The sequence below is a fragment of the Mustela erminea genome, chromosome 3 (assembly GCF_009829155.1).
Source record: "Mustela erminea isolate mMusErm1 chromosome 3, mMusErm1.Pri, whole genome shotgun sequence".
Taxonomy (NCBI): Eukaryota; Metazoa; Chordata; class Mammalia; order Carnivora; family Mustelidae; genus Mustela; species Mustela erminea.
The window spans coordinates 31,187,393-31,206,288 of NC_045616.1; the positions used below are offsets into that span (position 1 = coordinate 31,187,393).

General features: G+C 40.8%; 1 protein-coding gene across 2 annotated transcripts in view; it reads right to left on the minus strand.

Annotated features, from left to right (window-relative positions):
• Positions 1-18,896, minus strand: part of APC (APC regulator of WNT signaling pathway) — a 338,974-nt gene that overhangs the window by 173,393 nt on the left and 146,685 nt on the right. For both annotated transcript variants that reach the window (XM_032335545.1, XM_032335546.1), the window contains one exon: positions 4,770-4,953. The gene's annotated coding sequence lies outside the window, so the exon portion shown is untranslated. The remainder of the gene's footprint in view (positions 1-4,769; positions 4,954-18,896) is intronic.

Genomic DNA, 18,896 nt, shown 5'->3' on the forward strand with positions numbered 1-18,896 from the left:
CAGAGTTCCTCAGCTGGGACATTGTGGTGTGTAGCATGCCCCTGGATGAATCTCTGCATCAATCTCAGGGACTTAGGGAGCAAGGGGAACTATGCAGTTTTGGAGCCCATGCTTCTTTTGTCTTTGACCCAGGAGTCTCCTGTCTTCTGAGAGCATCTGAAACCCTAACAGCCTAACTTGTTGGCTTGCAAGCAGGGTAAAATCTCTGGCTTGTTATAGTTCTTGACAGGACTTATTTCTATTTTTTCCCACATGGCTACATTATAACCACATCACCATTTAGAAAACAAAAATCATGGGGCACCTGGGTGGCTCAGCGGGTTAAAGCCTCTGCCTTCGGCCCCGGTCATGATCCCAAGACCCTGGGATCGAGCCCCGCATCGGGCTTTCTGCTCAGTGCAGAGCCTGCTTCTCTCTCTCTCTCTGCCTGCCTCTCTGCCTACTTGTGTTCTCTTTCAAATAAATAAATAAAATCTTAAAAACAAAAAAATCAACAGTTCCACCTCTCCCAAGTGATTCTAGATGACAACTTTGTTGTACACTAAATTTTTGTATGTGTGTAGGCTCATTTCTAGGCTTATATTCTATTTTACTAATCTGTCTATGTGTGTGCTAGTATATACTTTTAATTTTTTCAATTAAAAAAGGTTTTTTAGGGGCCCATAAAAATGTCCTATTTTTTTTTTTTTAAGATTTTGTTTATTTATCTTGAGAGAGAGAGAGCACATGTGAGTAAGAGCAGGGAAAGGGGCAGAGGGAAAGAGAACTTCAAGCAGACTCCATACTGAGCCCAGAGACCAACATGGGGCTTAATCTCATGACCCTGAGATCATGACCTGAGCTGAAACCAAGTCAGATGCTTAACCTACTGAGCCACCCAGGCACCCTAATGTTTTAATTTATTTTAAAATGGAAAGGAAAAAATAATTTTTAAGTCCAATAAAATGTTTTCATATATAATATGAATACATTTATCTTTATTCCAACACAGTTATAAAACATAATTTTGGTATTTGTGGAGGAAGGGGCCCACAAAGGCAAAAGTGTTTATGGCCCAGAAAAGTCATAATGTGGTCCCACTGGCCAGTGCTGCCACTCAGTAAGCTTACTCAGTAAGGGTAGGGTAAAGGCACTTTTAGTGGCGCTAATGGACAGAGCTCACCCAAGGGCGTACATTTGGGCCAAAGCCCTCCTGGGGCCATACACCCTGGGAATTGTGGGAAAGAAAGAGAGAAAAGGGAACAGAGTCATGAAATAGGAGCCCTTCACCCTCTGCCCTGGGGAAGACCAGACCAAGGGACAGAAACAGCCCTATACCTTAGAAGATCTCTAATCTGAGGAAAAAGCTGATTCTCAGGGGGCTCCAGTCTGAGGGGATTTATAATCCTGTCCTTAGGGAGCCCCAGTCTGAGGGGGGAGACACAGTTCTACCCTCAGGCAGCCCCAGTCTGAGGGGAAATATAGCCCTGTCCTCAGGGAGCCCCATTCTGAATGGGTCCTGCCCTCAGGAAGTTCCAGTCTGAGAGGGAGACACAGCCCTGCTTCGGGAAGCCCAGTCTGAGGGAGGAGACACAGTTCTGCCTTCAGGGATCCTGGTCTGAGAGAGGAGCTAGTATATACTTTTAGAAAACTGAGGCGGGGACACCTGGGTGGCTCAGTGGTTAAGTGTCTGCCTTTGGCTCAGTCACGATCCCAATGTCCTGGGATTGAGCCCTCCATAGGGCTCCCTCCTTGGCGGGAAGCCTGCTTTCTCTTTCCTAGTCCCCCTGCTTGTGTTCCCTCTCTCTGTGTCTCTCTGTCAAATAAATAAATAAAATCTTTTAAAAAAATAAAAAACTGAGGGTTTATAATGTTTAATATCTGATCGAACAAATGGTCACTTACTCTCTTCTTTTCCAGAATTTCTGTGGAACTTCCTGAATGATTATTTGCATTTCTAAATTGAAATTTAGAATCAGCTTATTCAGTTAAAAAAAATCCCTTGCATTTTATTAATGGTAGTGTCAGACTTATAAATTAACATAGGGAGGATTAACATCTTTATGATGCTGAATCGTCTTATTTAAGAACATGTTATGCCTTTTTAAAAATTCAAGTCATCTTCATATATATGACATCTATTCATTTCTAAATGTGAATTTTATACTTACTATTTAAAGAATTTTCTTCTTAGTTTTTGGTAGTTTTTCCAATAGATCCTCTTGGATTTCCCAGTTTTATAATTATAGTAATGGAAAATGTAGGTAATTTTGTCTTCCCTTTTAAAACTTTTAATTCCTTTCTCCTATCTGTTTGGTTTGTCTCCTTGACTTGTACCTCAAAAAAATAATGTTAAATAATAGTCATGATAGTAGAAAGTTATTGAGTATTTACATGCCTTGTAGTATATAAGTACTTTATACCTATAAAGCTATTTACATCTCATAGCAAGCAGCCTTAAGAAGTAAGTCTCACCATTATCTACATTTATGGAAAGGGAAACTCAGCACAGAAATACTAAGCAAATTGCCCACAGTCACATGGGTCCTAGGTGGCAAAGTTGGGATTTGAACCTTGTGGTTGAATACCAAAGTCCATAAAGTTTATCATTTTCCTACAATACCTCTTAAGAGAAATAAGAATAAATAAATATCCTTTGTTTATCTGACTTTGGTAGAAATGTTTTTTTTTTTCTGGTGGCTCCCATTATTATTATTTTTTTAAAGATTTTATTTATTTATTTGACAGAGATCACAAGTAGGCAGAGAGGCAGGCATAGGGAGAGAGGGAGAAGCAGGCTCCCTGCCAAGCAAAGAGCCCGACATAGGGCTCCATCCCAGGACCCTGAGACCACGACCTGAGTTGAAGGCAGAGGCCCAACCCACTGAGCCACCCAGGTGCCCCTGGTGGCTCCCATTAAATATGATAGTGGCTTTGCATCTAAGGTAGATCTACAGAATCGTGTCAAGGATTGAGAGTTTTTCTGAAGAACAGGTGTTCTTTTCAAGAGTTTTTTCAGCGTCAGTGGAGATGATCTTAGTTGGCTTTTTCCCTTGGATCTATTAAAATGAACCAAGTTAACAGAGTTCCTAAAATTGACTCACCTTTGCATCTCTGGAATGAAGGCTCCTTGGCCTTGGTGTGTTATTTCTTCGATGTGCTGCTGGATTCTGTTTGATAATATTTTATATATGATTTCTGCATTTATATTGATACATGAACAGGCAAAGCTTTATAAGAGAACAAATTCTGGTGTATAGGAGGGAGGAGAAAATTTTAGTTGGAGGCCCCTTAGCGGAGATGAAGGGCACCTGGGTGACAGCTAACAGAGGCAACACTTAACATTTGCTCATCAAAGAAATTGATGAGAAGGTGGGGAGTTTCAAAGCAATAAGAAAAGTATTGAAGAGGAACTCTACCTATTTATCCAAGTTTCCTAAGATGTGTTTTCAAAAAGAGAACACTCCTATACCTCCTATATTCTCCTATATCTCCTATTCTATGTATGCTTTCTCTTCAAAATTTTCAGTGGTTAGAAGGAAAGAGCTGGCTGGAGTTCTAGATCTAGTCCCTCAATATTAGTTACTAATAAAGGAATAATCAGATGATAATTGAATCATTTCCTAAACATAGTGGCCATGGTAGAGAGTTCTCCAGTCTTTTGTGAAAAAATAAAAGAGGGTAACATGTCTACAGCTGGAGCACAAAAAAATTTGAAGAAATACCAGGATGACAAAGACGAGGACTAAGTTGACAGAGGTCAAAATAATGCTACTAACTGCACTTAATTCTTTTTTTTTTATGAGTACTTCTGTGTAAAATACTGCATCAGTGTTGATGCTCAATCCTGTCCTTCACCAAGGACACCAAGGAGGAGAAGAGAGCTCAGATCTTCTAAGGAGGACTCTGAGGGCTGCTCTGCTATCTCCCCAGGCAGTGTTCCTCAGTTGAGAGATGATGGAGTCACCAGCATCAGAATCTCCTGCGGTGTTTGCCAAAGTGTAGGTTCCCAGGTCCTACCTGGGATGATACCTTGAAATCTGAATTTTTATTTTATTTTATTATTTTTTAAAGATTTTGTTTATTTATTTATTTGACAGAAAGATCACAAGTAGGCAGAGAGGCAGGCAGAGAGAGAGGAGGAAGCAGGCTCCCTGCTGAGCAGAGAGCCCGATGTGGGGCTCAATCCCAGGACCCTGGGATCATGACCTGAGCCAAAGGCAGAGGCTTTAACCCACTGAGCCACCCAGGTGCCCCCTGAATTTTTCTTAAAAGCTAGATGATTCTGATGCAGATAGTCCTAGGACCTACCTCATTTTCTTTTCTTTTCTTTCTTTTTTTTTTATTTATTTGTCAGAGAGAAAGACAGAGAGAGAGAGAGAGCACAAACGGGGAGAGGCAGGCAGAGGGAGAAGCAGGCTCTCCGCTGAGCAAGAAGTCCAGTGTGGGACTTGATTCCAGGACCCCAGGATCATGACCTGAACTGAAGGCAGCCGCCCAACTGACTGAGCCACCCAGGTGTCTCAGGACCTCATTTTCAAAGTAGTTCATGAGAGATGGTTAATGTCTCCATTCTGTCTCATATAGATCAAAGCGAAATACTACATTTAAAGTATATCATGGCTTAGATCCAGGCTCTGCGTTCCAGAAAGATGTTTACATGAGACTATGATACACATATGCATACATACATGTACAGACTGTGATAATCCATTTCAGGATTTTTGTGCAGAGAAAACCAGACAAGTTGATATTACTGAAACAAATTCATCTAAAAGTAGAAAACTGACCTTCCAGAATCCATAGGTTTCTGTGCATAAAATTCTTCAGTCAAATCCTAGATGTCAGGGCTTCTAAATGATGCATATCCTTTCACACCTTCTAGTGGGTTGAATACCAAAGGGAGAAAGTTCCTGTGGGCGTCACCATGGGGCATCACAGGAAGACAGCTGTCTCTGGCTTCTAGTCAACAATCTGCAATGAAAAATGAATGTTTCAGTACTTCTGAATAGCCTGCTTAATAATTTGAAAAGCAGAACCCATCACTCTGATGTTCACTAAGCATTTTTGGCAAGTAATTTGGACACATTTATCTTCTCTGACATTGCCTAATGGAGCTATCTACTTCTCTGGTGTATGTTGAGAGTGACTGGCTAAAATATGTGCTTTCTACACTCTGCAATTAGGTGTGTGTGTACTACAGATGGAAGCAGCCCACCTTGGGCATCCGGCCTAAGATGTTAAACTAACCAGTTCTCCAGTAGCTATTCACAAGGGTATTTGTTATTTTAACCTCTTAAGTAAGGTCTTAGATCTTTCAGGGCTGGTCTCTAGGAATCAAAAAAAGTTTTAATCCAAGACTGCAAAAATATATTCTGGTTTAAAAAAGTACTTCATTTTAAACTGAGTAGGAAACAAACGTTAGAAGTTAATTAAAAAGAACACTATAAGTGCTTTGCCAATGTTTCGATTCCTGAACCTGGAGAAAGTGGTCACAGTAGAAAAGTGTGACTTCTTAGGGCATTTATATAAAGAGCTTTAAAACGGGCGTAATAATCTCAGAAGAAGGAGAAGAAAAAGAAGGAAGAGGAGGAAGAGATGGAGGAGGAGGAGAAGGATGAGAATGATACCTAGTAGGATTTTTTGTCCATAATATCTTTTGACTAGAAATTAAGAAAAAAAGGGAGTGGGTTGCTAGAAGGCAGCTGGAAAATGGAAGAAACCAAGACCTATGCTTGGATTCATTTCATCAGTCCTCAAATTCATCCAAGAAATGGCATAAACTTGTAAAAGAAAAGGTGAAGCTGTGGGTTTTCATCGGTACAGTCAAGTATGTACAGGCTCCTTCTAACTACTTGAGGAGAGATAATTCTAGGAGACAGACTGCTTTTTACTGTAGGGGCATGTTCATACTCTGATTATAAACTTTGGCATGGCAAGGCTTCCCATACCTGTCTTAACCAATTCATACCTCCCAGTTCAACACTCAACGCCATCAACTTAATTTTTCATTCCAAGAAAGGTGATAAAATCAAATATCACTAAAATTGTTCTTCATATAAAAACTTAATTGCATTTTATCCCATTTCATAGAATCCTTGAGTAGCTATTGAAAATTGAGTAACTAGAAGTTACAGATGGACATATATATTTCAATCATCTGCCATGGTAGGTGCAGCAAATAAATGTTCCTGATGCTTTGAGACTCTTGTCTTTCAAGATGGATTCCAAATGTAAATGCTACATGTTACAATTATTAGGGTTAGAAAATATACAGAGGAGGCACCAGGAAAGTCAGCCGACTAATTTTCTTGAATTGTGACTATTCTCATTCAAGCACAGAAAGAGTTTCTAGAGCAATCTTTAAAACTCTTGTTTTCGTTCTGCTATTTGAGTATTTATTTCCAGTACTTTGTGAAAATTACAAGAAAAAAAAGGAGGATTTCCATTTCTATTCCTACCCCAAAGCTCAGGCCACTGGCCGTCCCCTCCTCCCCCTGAGAGAATCAACTTTTGGTACAGGGCCCTCAGTATCTGTTGAAGTGACTATGTGACAACATGGAAAATGAGTAGAATATAATAGTAAGTGTAGAAATCAAGGTTCAAAATTGGATTCATGCGGGGCGCCTGGGTGGCTCAGTGGGTTAAGACGCTGCCTTCGGCTCAGGTCATGATCTCAGGGTCCTAGGATTGAGTCCCGCATCGGGCTCTCTGCTCAGCAGGGAGCCTGCTTCCCTATCTCTCTCTCTCTCTGGCTGCCTCTCCGTCTACTTGTGATTTCTCTCTGTCAAATTAATAAATAAAATCTTAAAAAAAAAATTGGATTCATGCAATGGTGGCAATTATGTTGAAATTATACATATGTGCAGGTAAGACTAGAAGAAGACATAGGAAAAGTGAGGTCAAATGATCTGTTGGGAAGTAAGGTTTGGGATGAATAACTTCTATTTTTTTTTTCATAACTTCTATTTTCAAATTTGCAATACTGTTGTTATTATATTGTTTGTAAAATAACTTCCTTAAAAAAAATAATCTGATTGACTTGTAGACTGAAAACTATAAAACCTTGTTGAAATAAATTAAAGAAAAACAAATTAAGGGGACCTGTGTGGCTCGGTGGTTAAGTGTCTGCTTTCAGCTCAGGTCACGATCCCAGGGTCCTGAGATCAAGCCCTGCATCGGGCTCCCTGCTCAGCAGGAAGCCTGCTTCTCCCTCTCCCACGGCCCCTGTTTGTGTTCCCTCTCTTGCTGTGTCTCTCTCTATCAAACAAACAAACAAACAAATAAATAAATAAAAGAAAAACAAATTAATGGAAAGAAATCCAGTGTTGATGGATGGAAAGATGTAATATTATTAAGATGTCAGTACTATCCAAGGCAATCTTTAGATTCAAGGCAACCTCTATCAAAATTCCAACAATGTTGGGACGCCTGGGTGGCTCAGTTGGTTGGACGACTGCCTTCGGCTCAGGTCATGATCCTGGAGTCCCGGGATCGAGTCCCACATCGGACTCCCAGCTCCATGGGGAGTCTGCTTCTCTCTCTGACCTTGTTCTCGTTCATGCTCTCTCTCACTGTCTCTCTCTCAAGTAAATAAATAAAATCTTTAAAAAAAAAAAAAAAAATTCCAACAATGTTATTTGCATAAATAAAAAAATCCATGCTAAAATCATGTGGAATCTCAAGGGACCCCCAAATAGCTAAACAATCTTGAAAAAGAAGAAGGTCTCCTACTTTCTCATACTTTCTGATTTCAAAACTTACTACAAAACCACGGTAATCAAAACAGTGTGGCATTGGCATAAAGACAGACATGTAAACCAATGGAATAGAAAAGGGAGCTCAGAAATATACCCTCTCATATATGGACAAATGATTTCAACAAGGAGGCCAACACCAATGAATGAAGGAAGGACAGTCTTTTTTTTTTTTTAATATTTTATTTATTTATTTGACAGAGAGAGATCACAAGTAGGCAGAGAAGCAGGCAGAGAGAGAGGGGTAAGCAGGCTCCCTGCTGAGCAAAGAGCCCCATGTGGGGCTTGATCCCAGGATCCTGGGATCATGACCTGAGCCAAAAACAGAGGCTTTAACCCACTGAGCCACCCAGGCACCCTGGAAGGACAGTCTTAATTAATATTGTTGAGAAAACTGGTTATTCATATGCAAAAGAATGAATTCAGGCCCTTACTTTATTCTATATGCAAAAAATTCACTCAGTATGGATCAAAAACCTAAATGTAAGAGCTGAGAGATAAAACCACAGACTCTTGGAAGAAAATATAGAGGAAAATATTTATAATGTTGGATTTGGCAAACATTTTTTGGATATGACCCTAAAACACAAGCAATAAAAGAAAAAATACATCAGTTGTACTACATCAAAATTAAAACATGTACACCAAAGGACACAATTAACAGAGTGAAATGGTAACACAAGGAATGTGAGAAAATATTTGCAAATCATGTATCTGATAAAAGATTGATATCTACAATGGATAAAGAACTCCTACAACTCAACAACAACAAAATAAACAACCTGACTAAAAAAAATGGGTAAAGGACTTGAATAGACAAGACACTTCTCCAACGAAGAAACATAAATGGCCAATAAGCACATGCAAAGATGGTCAACATCATGACTCATTCGAGAAGGGCAAGTCAAAGCACAATAGGATACCTGTTCACAATCATTAGGATAGCTGTTAATAAAACAAAAATTAAAAAACAGAAAACAAAATATGTTATCAAGGATGTGGAGAAATTGGAACCCTTGTGCATAGTTGGTAGGAATGTCAAATGGTACAGCCATTTGACAGGATGGCAATCTCTAAAAAAATTGAAAATTGAGGGGTGCCTGAGGGGCTCAGTCAGTGAAGCATCTGCCTTTGGCTTAGGTCGTGATCTCAGGGTTCTAGGATCCAGCCCTGCATTGGGATCTCTGCTTAGCAGGGAGTCTTCTCCCTCTCCCTCTGCCCTTTCTCTACTTGTGCTCTCTTTCTCAAATAAGCAAATAAAAATCTTTTTAAAAAAATTGAAAATTAGGGTTGCCTGGGTGGCTCAGTAGCTTAAGTGTCTGCCTTTGGCTCAAGATATGATATCAGGGTCCTCAATTGTGCCCTGCATTGGGCTCCCTGCTCAGCAGGGAGTCTGTTTCTTCCTCTCCCTTTGCCCCTCTGCCCACTTGTGCGCACTCTCTCTCTCTCAAATAAATAAATAAAATCTTTAAAAAAATTGAAAATTGAATTACCAAATGATCCAGCAAATCCTCTTCTGGGTACATACTTAAAAGAAGTAAAAGCAGGGGTTCAAACAGACATTTACACCTATGTTCATAGAGGCATTGTTCAAAATAACCCAAGGTAGGAGCAACTCAAATGTCCTGTGACAATGCATGGATAAACAAAATGTGATACATACATACAAAGGAATATTATTCAGCCTTGAAAAGGAAGGAAATTATGACATAGGCTACAACATGGATGAGCGGTGAAGACATTACACTAAGTAAAACAACCCAGTCACAAAAGTCATCACACTGTATGATTCTTCTTTTTTTTTAATTTTTTATTTTATTTTTCTTTTTTTTCTGTATGATTCTTCTTATATGAGGTTCTTAGAATAGTCAAATTTATAGAGCTGGGAAATAGAATGGTTTTTTCTAGGAGCTGGCAAAGAGGAAAATGGGGAGTTATTGTTAAATGGGTGTAGAGTTTCAGTTTTACAAGATGAAAAGAGTTTTGGAGATGGACTGTGGTGATGGTTGCTCAACAAATTGAATGTACTTAATATCACTGAGCTGTACACTTTAAAATAGTTAAAATGAGGGGTGCCTAGCTGGTTCATTCGGTAGAGTATGAGCCTCTAGAATATGTGAGGTTGGGTGTAGAGATTACTTTAAAAAAATCTTTAAAAAAATAGTTCAAATGATCAATTTTGTTATGGATACTTTACCACAATAAAAAAAGATCTGATTAAGTGCACATCCTAACTCTCTCATCCTAGGCAGTACCTCCTGAGGTCCTGTCCCTTTCTTTTTCTTTTTCTTTTTCTTTTTTTTTTTAAGTATTTTATTTATTTATTTGACAGAGAGAGAGAGAGAGATCACAAGTAGGCAGAGAGGCAGGCAGAGAGAGAAGGGGAAGGAGGCTCCCTGCTGAGCAGAGACCCCCCCCCCATGTGGAGCTTGATCCCAGGACCCTGAGACCATGACCTGAGCTGAAGACAGAGGCTTAACCCTCTAAGCCACCCAGGTACCCCATCTTTTTTTATATTACCATTTCTCTTAGCCTTGTTTTTAATGAGATTGTTGCAACTAAATTGCCCCAATCTATCAATTTCACAACCTCTGACCACTTCAACTGTCAAATTCTTCGCTAATGGGCTTATCTTTTGAGTTACTAGTATTTACTAACTAGGTAACACATGGAGGACCCAGTACTTGGTGCTATGGACAATAAAGCAGAATATGGGCCCAGTGACTTTCAGCAATATCCTGAGAAGATAGGGCACAGGGGACACAGAACACCATCTCCAAAGGAAAATGGCACTTGATATACCTTCTGGGAGTGGTACAGACCCAAAGTGCGTTAAGAATTCAAGTAGGAGAGGTAGAGTTGAAAAAGCTTTGGAGAATGGGTAGGATCTGATTAGATGTGGATGGGAGGCACTGAACGGATGGGGCAACTCATGAGTCAACTACTAACACGTGCATTTTTTCTCATCCTTAGCACCATTGACATTTTGTCCTATATTATTTTTGTTGTCAAGAGCTGTCCTGTACATTGTAGGAGGTTTAGCAGCACACCTGGCCTATCTACACTAGATTAGTAACTCCCTATCCTCCCCAGCTGGGACAGTCGGGGTGCTTGAATGGCTCAGTTGGTTAAACCACCTTACTCTTGATTTTGGCTCAGGTCATGATCTTAGGGTCGTGAGATCAAGCCCTGTCATGGGTTCCAAGCTCACTGCTTGAGACTCTCTCCCTCTGCCCCTCCCCTCCAAATAAATCTTTAAAAAAACACAAAAAAACAAAACAAAAACAAAACAAAAAAACCTCCAAAAATTCACACGTCCCCACTTAGAGAAACATTGATATATGGAACTTGTCCTTGAGCCAAGAAAGACACCAGTTTGACCAGAGTAGTATGTCCAGTCATGAGAATATCTTTCATCCAAGTTTTGCAATGTCCGTTGGCACCTGACACATAATGGAGAGTTTGTAAGTCTTTTTGTTCATTCCCCGCCCACCTTTTCTTTAAGAGTTTATTTATCTACTTGAGAGAGAGAGAGAGAAAGAGCACAAGCACAGGGTGGGGGAAGGATAGAGAGAGAGGAGGAAGCAGGCTCCCCACTGAGCAGGGAGCCCAACACAGGGCTCCATCTCGGGACCCTGAGATCATGACCTGAGGTAAAGGCAGACGCTTAACGGACTGAGCCGCCCGGGTGCCCCTTGTTCATTCCTTTGGAATTTTGCTGTAAAAAAGTGGATCTGAGGGCGCCTGGGTGGCTCAGTGGGTTAAGCTGCTGCCTTCGGCTCAGGTCATGATCTCAGGGTCCTGGCATCGAGTCCCGCATCGGGCTCTCTGCTCAGCAGGGAGCCTGCTTCCCTCTCTCTCTCTCTGCCTGCCTCTCTGTCTACTGTGATCTCTCTCTGTCAAATAAATAAATAAAATCTTTAAAAAAAAAAAAGTGGATCTGAAACTTTTGGAAGAGTTTGGCTAGGGAAATCCCAGAAGTAGATGGACCATTTAGGAAATCTTTGTAATAATAGAAAGAGATATAAAGGCTTGAACTAAGGTTGTAATTAGTGGAATAGAAAGGGGAGAGATGTAAGAATTTGTGTGAAGGAAGAATATATAAAACTCAGGGACGGGGATAATACATCTGGTGAGCTGGGTAGAAGAAAGGTGGGGACCTGGTCTTATTGAGACACAGGGAAATCAGTGTAGTCATAAGCAGAAGCCTCCAAGTAACTGAAGATTGAGTGTGAACAGTTATTGATTATTCAAATCATGAAAAGAATTTCTACAGCAAAGAGTCAAGCTGATGCGGAATTACCTTGCAGGTAAAGGAAGCAGGTAGATTTAGGCTTTCTTGAGTCTTCTCACAAAAAGAAAAGAGAAATGTAAGAAGAAGGGCAAGGAGGACAGAAAAGCAGTGCAAAATTGGTTTTCCTTTGTTGGTGGTGTTTTTGCTCGGTAATATCGGTTGGAGATGTAAAGATGAATAATCTCGGGCACCTGGATGGCTCAGTGGTTTAAAGCCTCTGCTCATGATCCCAGGGTCCTGGGATGGAGCCCCACATCGGGCTCTCTGCTCAGCTCTCTGTCTGCCTCTCTGCCTACTTGTCATCTCTGTCTGTCAAATAAATAAATAAAATCTTAAAAAAAAATTAAAAAAAAAGGTGAATAATCTCTGATTTGGGATACTAAAATCCACATTTGAAGCTCTGCATGTCTCTTTAAAAGCGAAAAAAGAATAAAAGAAGAACTTTGTGCTTTTTAATATTCTAAACCATTTCCCCATTCTCACAGAGGAAGTAACGACAAAGCAAGGGCAAAATTTCAGCATGAGGGCCTCCCCCTGGCTCACAGCCTTGGACGTTGCTAAGCGGGTGAGCGTCCTATTGTCATTGGAGAAAGCCAGCTGCATCGCTAGATAGAGTGAGCCTGTCTCTGCAACTCCAAGACTGTAATTATGCTAAAATGGGATCTTGCAGCAGTGAATATAAAGAGAAGCCTTGGAATAGCTCTTCTCCACTAAACAACTTTATGGTTGAAAGGAAGCAATTACTGAGAACAAGATGAGACTAAGTAAAAACAGCATAGCTTTCCAACTTTTCCAACTTGGGTATTGACAGCATTGTGCTGACCTCAAACAGTCTTTGCTTTTTTTTCTCCCTGAAGCCATCATAATTCCCATTTTCTAGCCTGATTTTTAGGTTAAGTGGAAATAATTTAAAGAAATTAACCACCCCCCACTCGGTTTAGAGCAACTTTCTACATCAGCTTAAATCCCATCAGGAATTCTACCGAAGTCTTTAGGTTCAGTTATCCTTCCCATGACGACTTGGAGAGCCACTGGCTAGCCCAGGAAGTTCTTTACTACTTGCTGTAGCAGCTCTACCTTCCGAAACAACCACTATCCAGCCCAGCCGGGAGCAGAGTTGTCTGGGGATAAAACAGGTGAAGAAAGCAGACTGGGTGGGGGGTTCCTTTCTTTTCCTTCTCTTGGGGTAGAAGGTGGAAAAAATAGGAAATTGGAAATAGAATAAGATTCTGTCTGAAGATGGAAACTGCAAATTAGTACCATCTACCCCCGTAGGTCCAGTACCTCCTCATTCTGCCTCTGATGCCTGCAATGAAAAACGTCCACCTTGAACTCTCCACCCCTAGGGTACATCGTCAGGTTAAGAGGAAGCAAGGTGGTGTTTGAGAACAAGTCTACTCAGGCCAGGTCCACATAGGTTTATGGTCCATATATACAATGGAGTATTATGCCTCCATCAGAAAGGATGAATACCCAACTTTTATTTATATCGGTATCAACATGGGTGGGACTGGAAGAGATTATGCTGAGTAAAATAAGTCAAGCAGAGAGATTCAACAATCTTATGGTTTCACTTACTTGTGGAGCATAAGGAATAACATGAAGGACAGTGGGAGATGGAGAGGAGAAGTGAGTTGGGGGAAACTGGAGGGGGAGACAAACCATGAGAGACTGTGGACTCTGAGAAACAAACAGGGTTTTGGAGGAGAGGTGGGTGGGGAGTTGAGTGAGCCTGGTGGTGGGTATTATGGAAAAAAAAAAAAAAAAGATGACTAGCTTTCTAAATCGTTCTAGAACCCAAAAGATCAACTTTTACCGAAATTACATTGCTGGCCCTGCTCAATGAGATTTATCATTTTTTAAAAAAGATTTTATTTATTTATTTGACAGGCAGAGATCACAAGTAGGCAGAGAGAGAGAGAGAGAGGAGGAGGCAGGCTCCCCGCCGAGCAGAGAGCCTGACTCAGGGCTTGATCCCAGGACCCTGAGATCATGACCCGAGCTGAAGGCAGAGGCCCACTGAGCCACCCAGGCGCCCCGAGATTTATCATTCTTATGGAGGTCTTAGCCAAAGCATAAGAAAATAGAAAGAAAAAGGATGAGAAGTATCGAGAAGAGACAAAAGTGTCATGATCTCTAAATGATATGATTGCCTTCCTAGAAATGTTAAGGGACTCAAAGGAAAAGCAATTAGGTCTAATAAGAGGTAGGAGTAAAGAAGCCAGATGTAACTGTAAGCATACCAAATCAGTAGGTTTCTTACAAAATCAGCAATAATCAAGAAAATATAAAATTAAATGAGAAGAATTCTTTAAATAAGTCAACACATATCCATCCATTCTAATTTATACAGCCATTCCCAAGATGAAGTGAGTTTCTATAAGAGGACACGAAAAGATAACTGTGGTATCTGGAAGCAGGAAACAGCAAGATCCAAAACAGCACGTATCTCTTGCATGAGAATATAATCCAAAAGAATCCAATCCAGTCCTTTAAGGTGGTTTTCTTGGGGGTGGTGGAGTGCCTGATTTTCTCTTTCTGTGTTCTATATTTCTCTTAATATTTTTACATGATGGGGCACCTGGGTGGCGCAGTGGGTTAAGCCTTTGCCTTTGGCTCCGGTCGTGTTCTCAGGGTCCTCGGATAGAGCCCGCATGGGGCTCTGTGCTCAGCAGGGAGCCTGCTTCCCCCACCCCTTCTCTCTGCCTGCCTGTGATCTCTGCCTGTCAAATAAGTGAACAAAATCTTTAAAATTAAAAAATATATATTTTTACATGACAATTATGCATTACTTTTGAAATCCAGAAAAAGCAACAAAGACTTAAAATTTAAGAAAAAAGAATCTTCCTGAGCTCTCCATTTGTTAGAGCTGGAAAGTACTTAGGGTTCATCTGTTAGCCAAACACAGAAAACACTTAAAAGCTCATCTCCTTAAAACTAAATTGAAAATGAACAGCTCCCAAAATGGAATCAGAAGTTCTAGGATTCAGTTCATAAGTGAGAGTAGTTGTATTGATATTGTTAAATCAGAACATATTTTGGCATAGGAAAATTTCTCATTTCCCCTGGTGTTACAATCAACTTATAAAAAAAAAGATTTTATTTATTTATTTACTTGACATAGTGAGATCACAAGTAGGCAGAGAGGCAGGTAGAGAGAGAGGGGGAAGCAGGCTCCCCACTGAGCAGAGAGCCCAATGTGGGGTTCGATCCCAGGACTGAGATCATGACCTAAACCGAAGGCACAGGCCTAAGCCACTGAGTTACCCAGGTGCCCCACAATCAACGTTATAAAACACTGTGTTTTCTTCTAATTATGTCAGTAATTCATGTTTATTCTGGAAATTTAGAAATTACCAAAAAATATAAAGACATATATATAGATTATAAAAATAATCTATAATCATGTTTTTCAGAGATAATAAAGATTAACGTATATATATTTTTAAGTAGGTACATGCTCAGCATTGGCCTTGAACTCACGACCCTGAGATTAAGAAGTTTCATGTTCCAGGACTGAGCCAGGCAGGTGCCCCATAAAGGTTAGTATTTTTGTATATATATCTCCCTCTTATATTTTGTATATATATATATATATATCTTACTCTTTTTATCGATGCATTGGTGTATTTTTAAAAAGGGATCACAGCTATATTCCTCTGACAACACATGATGAAAACTGTTCTTTGCCATTCTTTGAAATATCATTGAGCGTTTCCTGTACTTCCTACATTTTGTCATGAATAATACTATCATGAATATATTGTTATAAAATTTTTGAGTAGGGGCACCTGGGTGACTCAGTGGGTTAAAGCCTCTGCCTTCGGCTCAGGTCATGATCCCAGGTCCTGGGATCGAGCCCCACATCGGGCCCCACATCGGGCTCTCTGCTCAGCAGGGAGCCTGCTTCCTTCTCTCTCTCTGCCTGCCTCTCTGCCTGCTTGTGATCTTTCTCTCTGTGTCAAATAAATAAATAAAATCTTTAAAAATAAATAAATAAAAATTTTGAGTAAAAAAAACAAGCTCCATGAGCACAGGGACTTTTTCTGTGTTATTTACAGATTTATAGCTGTGTCCCCAATGCACAGAATAGAGCCTGATTCTTAGTAGGGACTCAGGAAGCATTAATAAATGAATTTCATTTGCTCAGGCCAGTAGGACTCAAGCTTTAATGTATATAAGAATTATCAGGAGACTTTGTTATAGCGAAATACCTAGGTTTCAGTCTGAATCCAGGATATCGATTCAAATATCTTTGGAAGGGCCCATGTGATTCTGATAGTGGGACCAAGCTTTGGGAAACACTGCCTTGGGCTAAATACACAGAAGCAGAATTACTGGATCAAAAGCATAGATATTTTTAAAGCCTTTGGTTTATATTGTTAATTTACCTTCCTGGAAGGTTTTACCAACTTACCAATTCACAGCTTTCAAGAATCCTCCTCCCTGCTTTGTAATATATAAAACTATCTATTTTGCTGCCTTTTGTCAGCACTGTGTATTTTCAGGTTAAAAACCCATCAGTGGGGCACCTGGGTGGCTCAGTTGTTAAGCGTCTGCCTTCAGCTCAGGTCGTGGTCCCAGGGTCCTGGGATGGAGCCCTGTATCGGGCTCCCTGCTCAGTGGGGAGTCTGCTTCTTCCTCTCCCACTCCCCCTGCTTGCGTTCCCTCTCATGCTGTCAAGTAAATAAAATCTTAAAGAAAAAAAAAATAAAAACTCATTACCAATTTGATAGAGATGAGGAGAAAATTGTTTCTTACTAAAAACATAAAAAGTCATAAGAAAAAATGTATACAAAATGAAATATTCTTGTACACCTCTTGGCATATTTGTCTGCAGTCTTTGCTTCTTTAAGGAAAAAACCATTATTGTTTTCATAAAAATGGCACGTGTTTATTATAAAGAATGTGTGCAGGGGCAGAAAAGCAGAGTATAAGGGTTTAAAACACCTTAGGTTGCACCATCTAGAGATCTTTAGACCTAACGTTAGGAAAGCATGATTTTAGACACCTTTCTCTGGTGTCTATACATAGTTGAACAAGAGATGGATGGTAGCTGGCTGGTTGTCTGGATGGGGAGCAAGAGAAAAATATCTTTATAAAAATGAAATCATACTGGGGCGCCTGGATGGCTCAGTGGGTTAAAGCCTCTGCCTTCGGCTCAGGTCATGATCTCAGAGTCCTGGGATCGAGCCCCGCATCGGGCTCTCTGCTCAGCAGGGAGCCTGCTTCCTCCTCTCTCTCTGCCTGCCTCTCTGCCTATTTGTAATCACTGTCTGTCAAATAAATTAAAAAAATAAAATGAAATCATACTACAGATAATGATGAGTATGTTCTCTTTGACACTACTTGGGTTCTACTCACCCTTCCGGGATTGGGCTAGAGCCTGTACTTCTCATGCAGGTGTTTATTCTACTCTCTTCCGTGGCTCAGGGCTTGTAGGCTGGGTTTCCACAGAAGCTCAGAGCAAGGCAAGTAATGAGGAAAAGTGGTTTCTTTGGGAAGTGATCCCAGAAAGCACTGGTAGGGGAGTGGAAAAGTGAGGAAGGGAAGGAAGCCGGTAGAGGGAGGAAGAACAGCGAGGGCATGCTATGGAGTAGGGCACTTGTGTGGCCAGCGCGAGCTTGATCCCACCAGAGAACTCTTGTAGACCCTACAGAACAGATGTTAGAGTGAGCATCATGAGGAGTGGAGGGGCGGGATATTTATCCCACCTGTTGTCCAGTCACTGGTTGAGTTTTGCTAAGAGGAGGCATTAATGCTCCAGTACTTCCTGCCTGCCCTACAGGAGGCTAAGTGAGCCTTGCTGGTCAGAAAAGTCCCCAGAGAGTTGGAGGTGCTTGGAATTGGAAGCCTGAAAAGCAAACAGAGTAATTGTGAATGTTGATGGGGGTGTGAGTGCAGCCCCAAGGTACCCTTGGGTTGGGGTTGTTTCCCCAATTCAGCCTGGAACCCTGGAGTCTTTCACACTTTCCAGAGAGAGTCTATAATGTTGCTTTTTTCTCTATTCTGCCTCTTTCTCTATCCATATCCATCCCTATTATTCTTCATTCGGAAGATGAAGGAGAGATACATACATCTGTACAGACCTGGCTCCAGATTTGGGAGTATTGGTGAGAACTCTCAGGGTTTTGTTGATGGCCTTCTCTAGTTTCTGGGGGTGGCAATGATGTTGGGGGCTGGGCTTTCTTGTGTATCTAACTTTTCTGCTGTTCTAGAAGATGGTACCCTTCCCTCAACCCCCACACCGCCAACTCCTCGTGGTTTTTAAAAAAGCTTATTGTACTGTGGTTTGAAAATATATCCACAAAATCTTTGACATCCTCTTCCTAAAAGGTAGAAGCAAATTCCCCTCACTTTGAGTGTGACCTGGATTCCGTGACTGTCTTCTAACAAATACAATATGGTGGCAGTGAAGATATTTGTCTAGGTTGTGAAAGGCATCCTATTTTTCTTCTTGCTCTCTCTCTCAAATCATTTACTCTCAAGGAAGCCAAGCTCTTCATCATGAGAAGACTGAGTAGCCTGATAGAGAGATCCGCTTGATGATTCTGCAAACAGCCAATGAGTCTAATGAGCAAGTTTGGAAGAGGATCCTCCAGGCCCAGTCCAGTCTTTCCAGATGGAAAGCCCTGAACCAGATTACCCAAGTAAACTGCTCTCAGGTTCTTGACTCAGAAAAACCATGGACATCAATGTTGTTTTAAATCACCGAGTTTTGCGGTAACTTGTTAAGCACAGTAGACAACAATACAGTAGCATTAGTGTTTTCCACTTCCTAATTTAGTCCTTTTTTGGTAAATTTGGGGATGACTTTTATGCTATTTTTGCTCTCCTTTTTAAATATGATCCCAGGAAGCACTGGT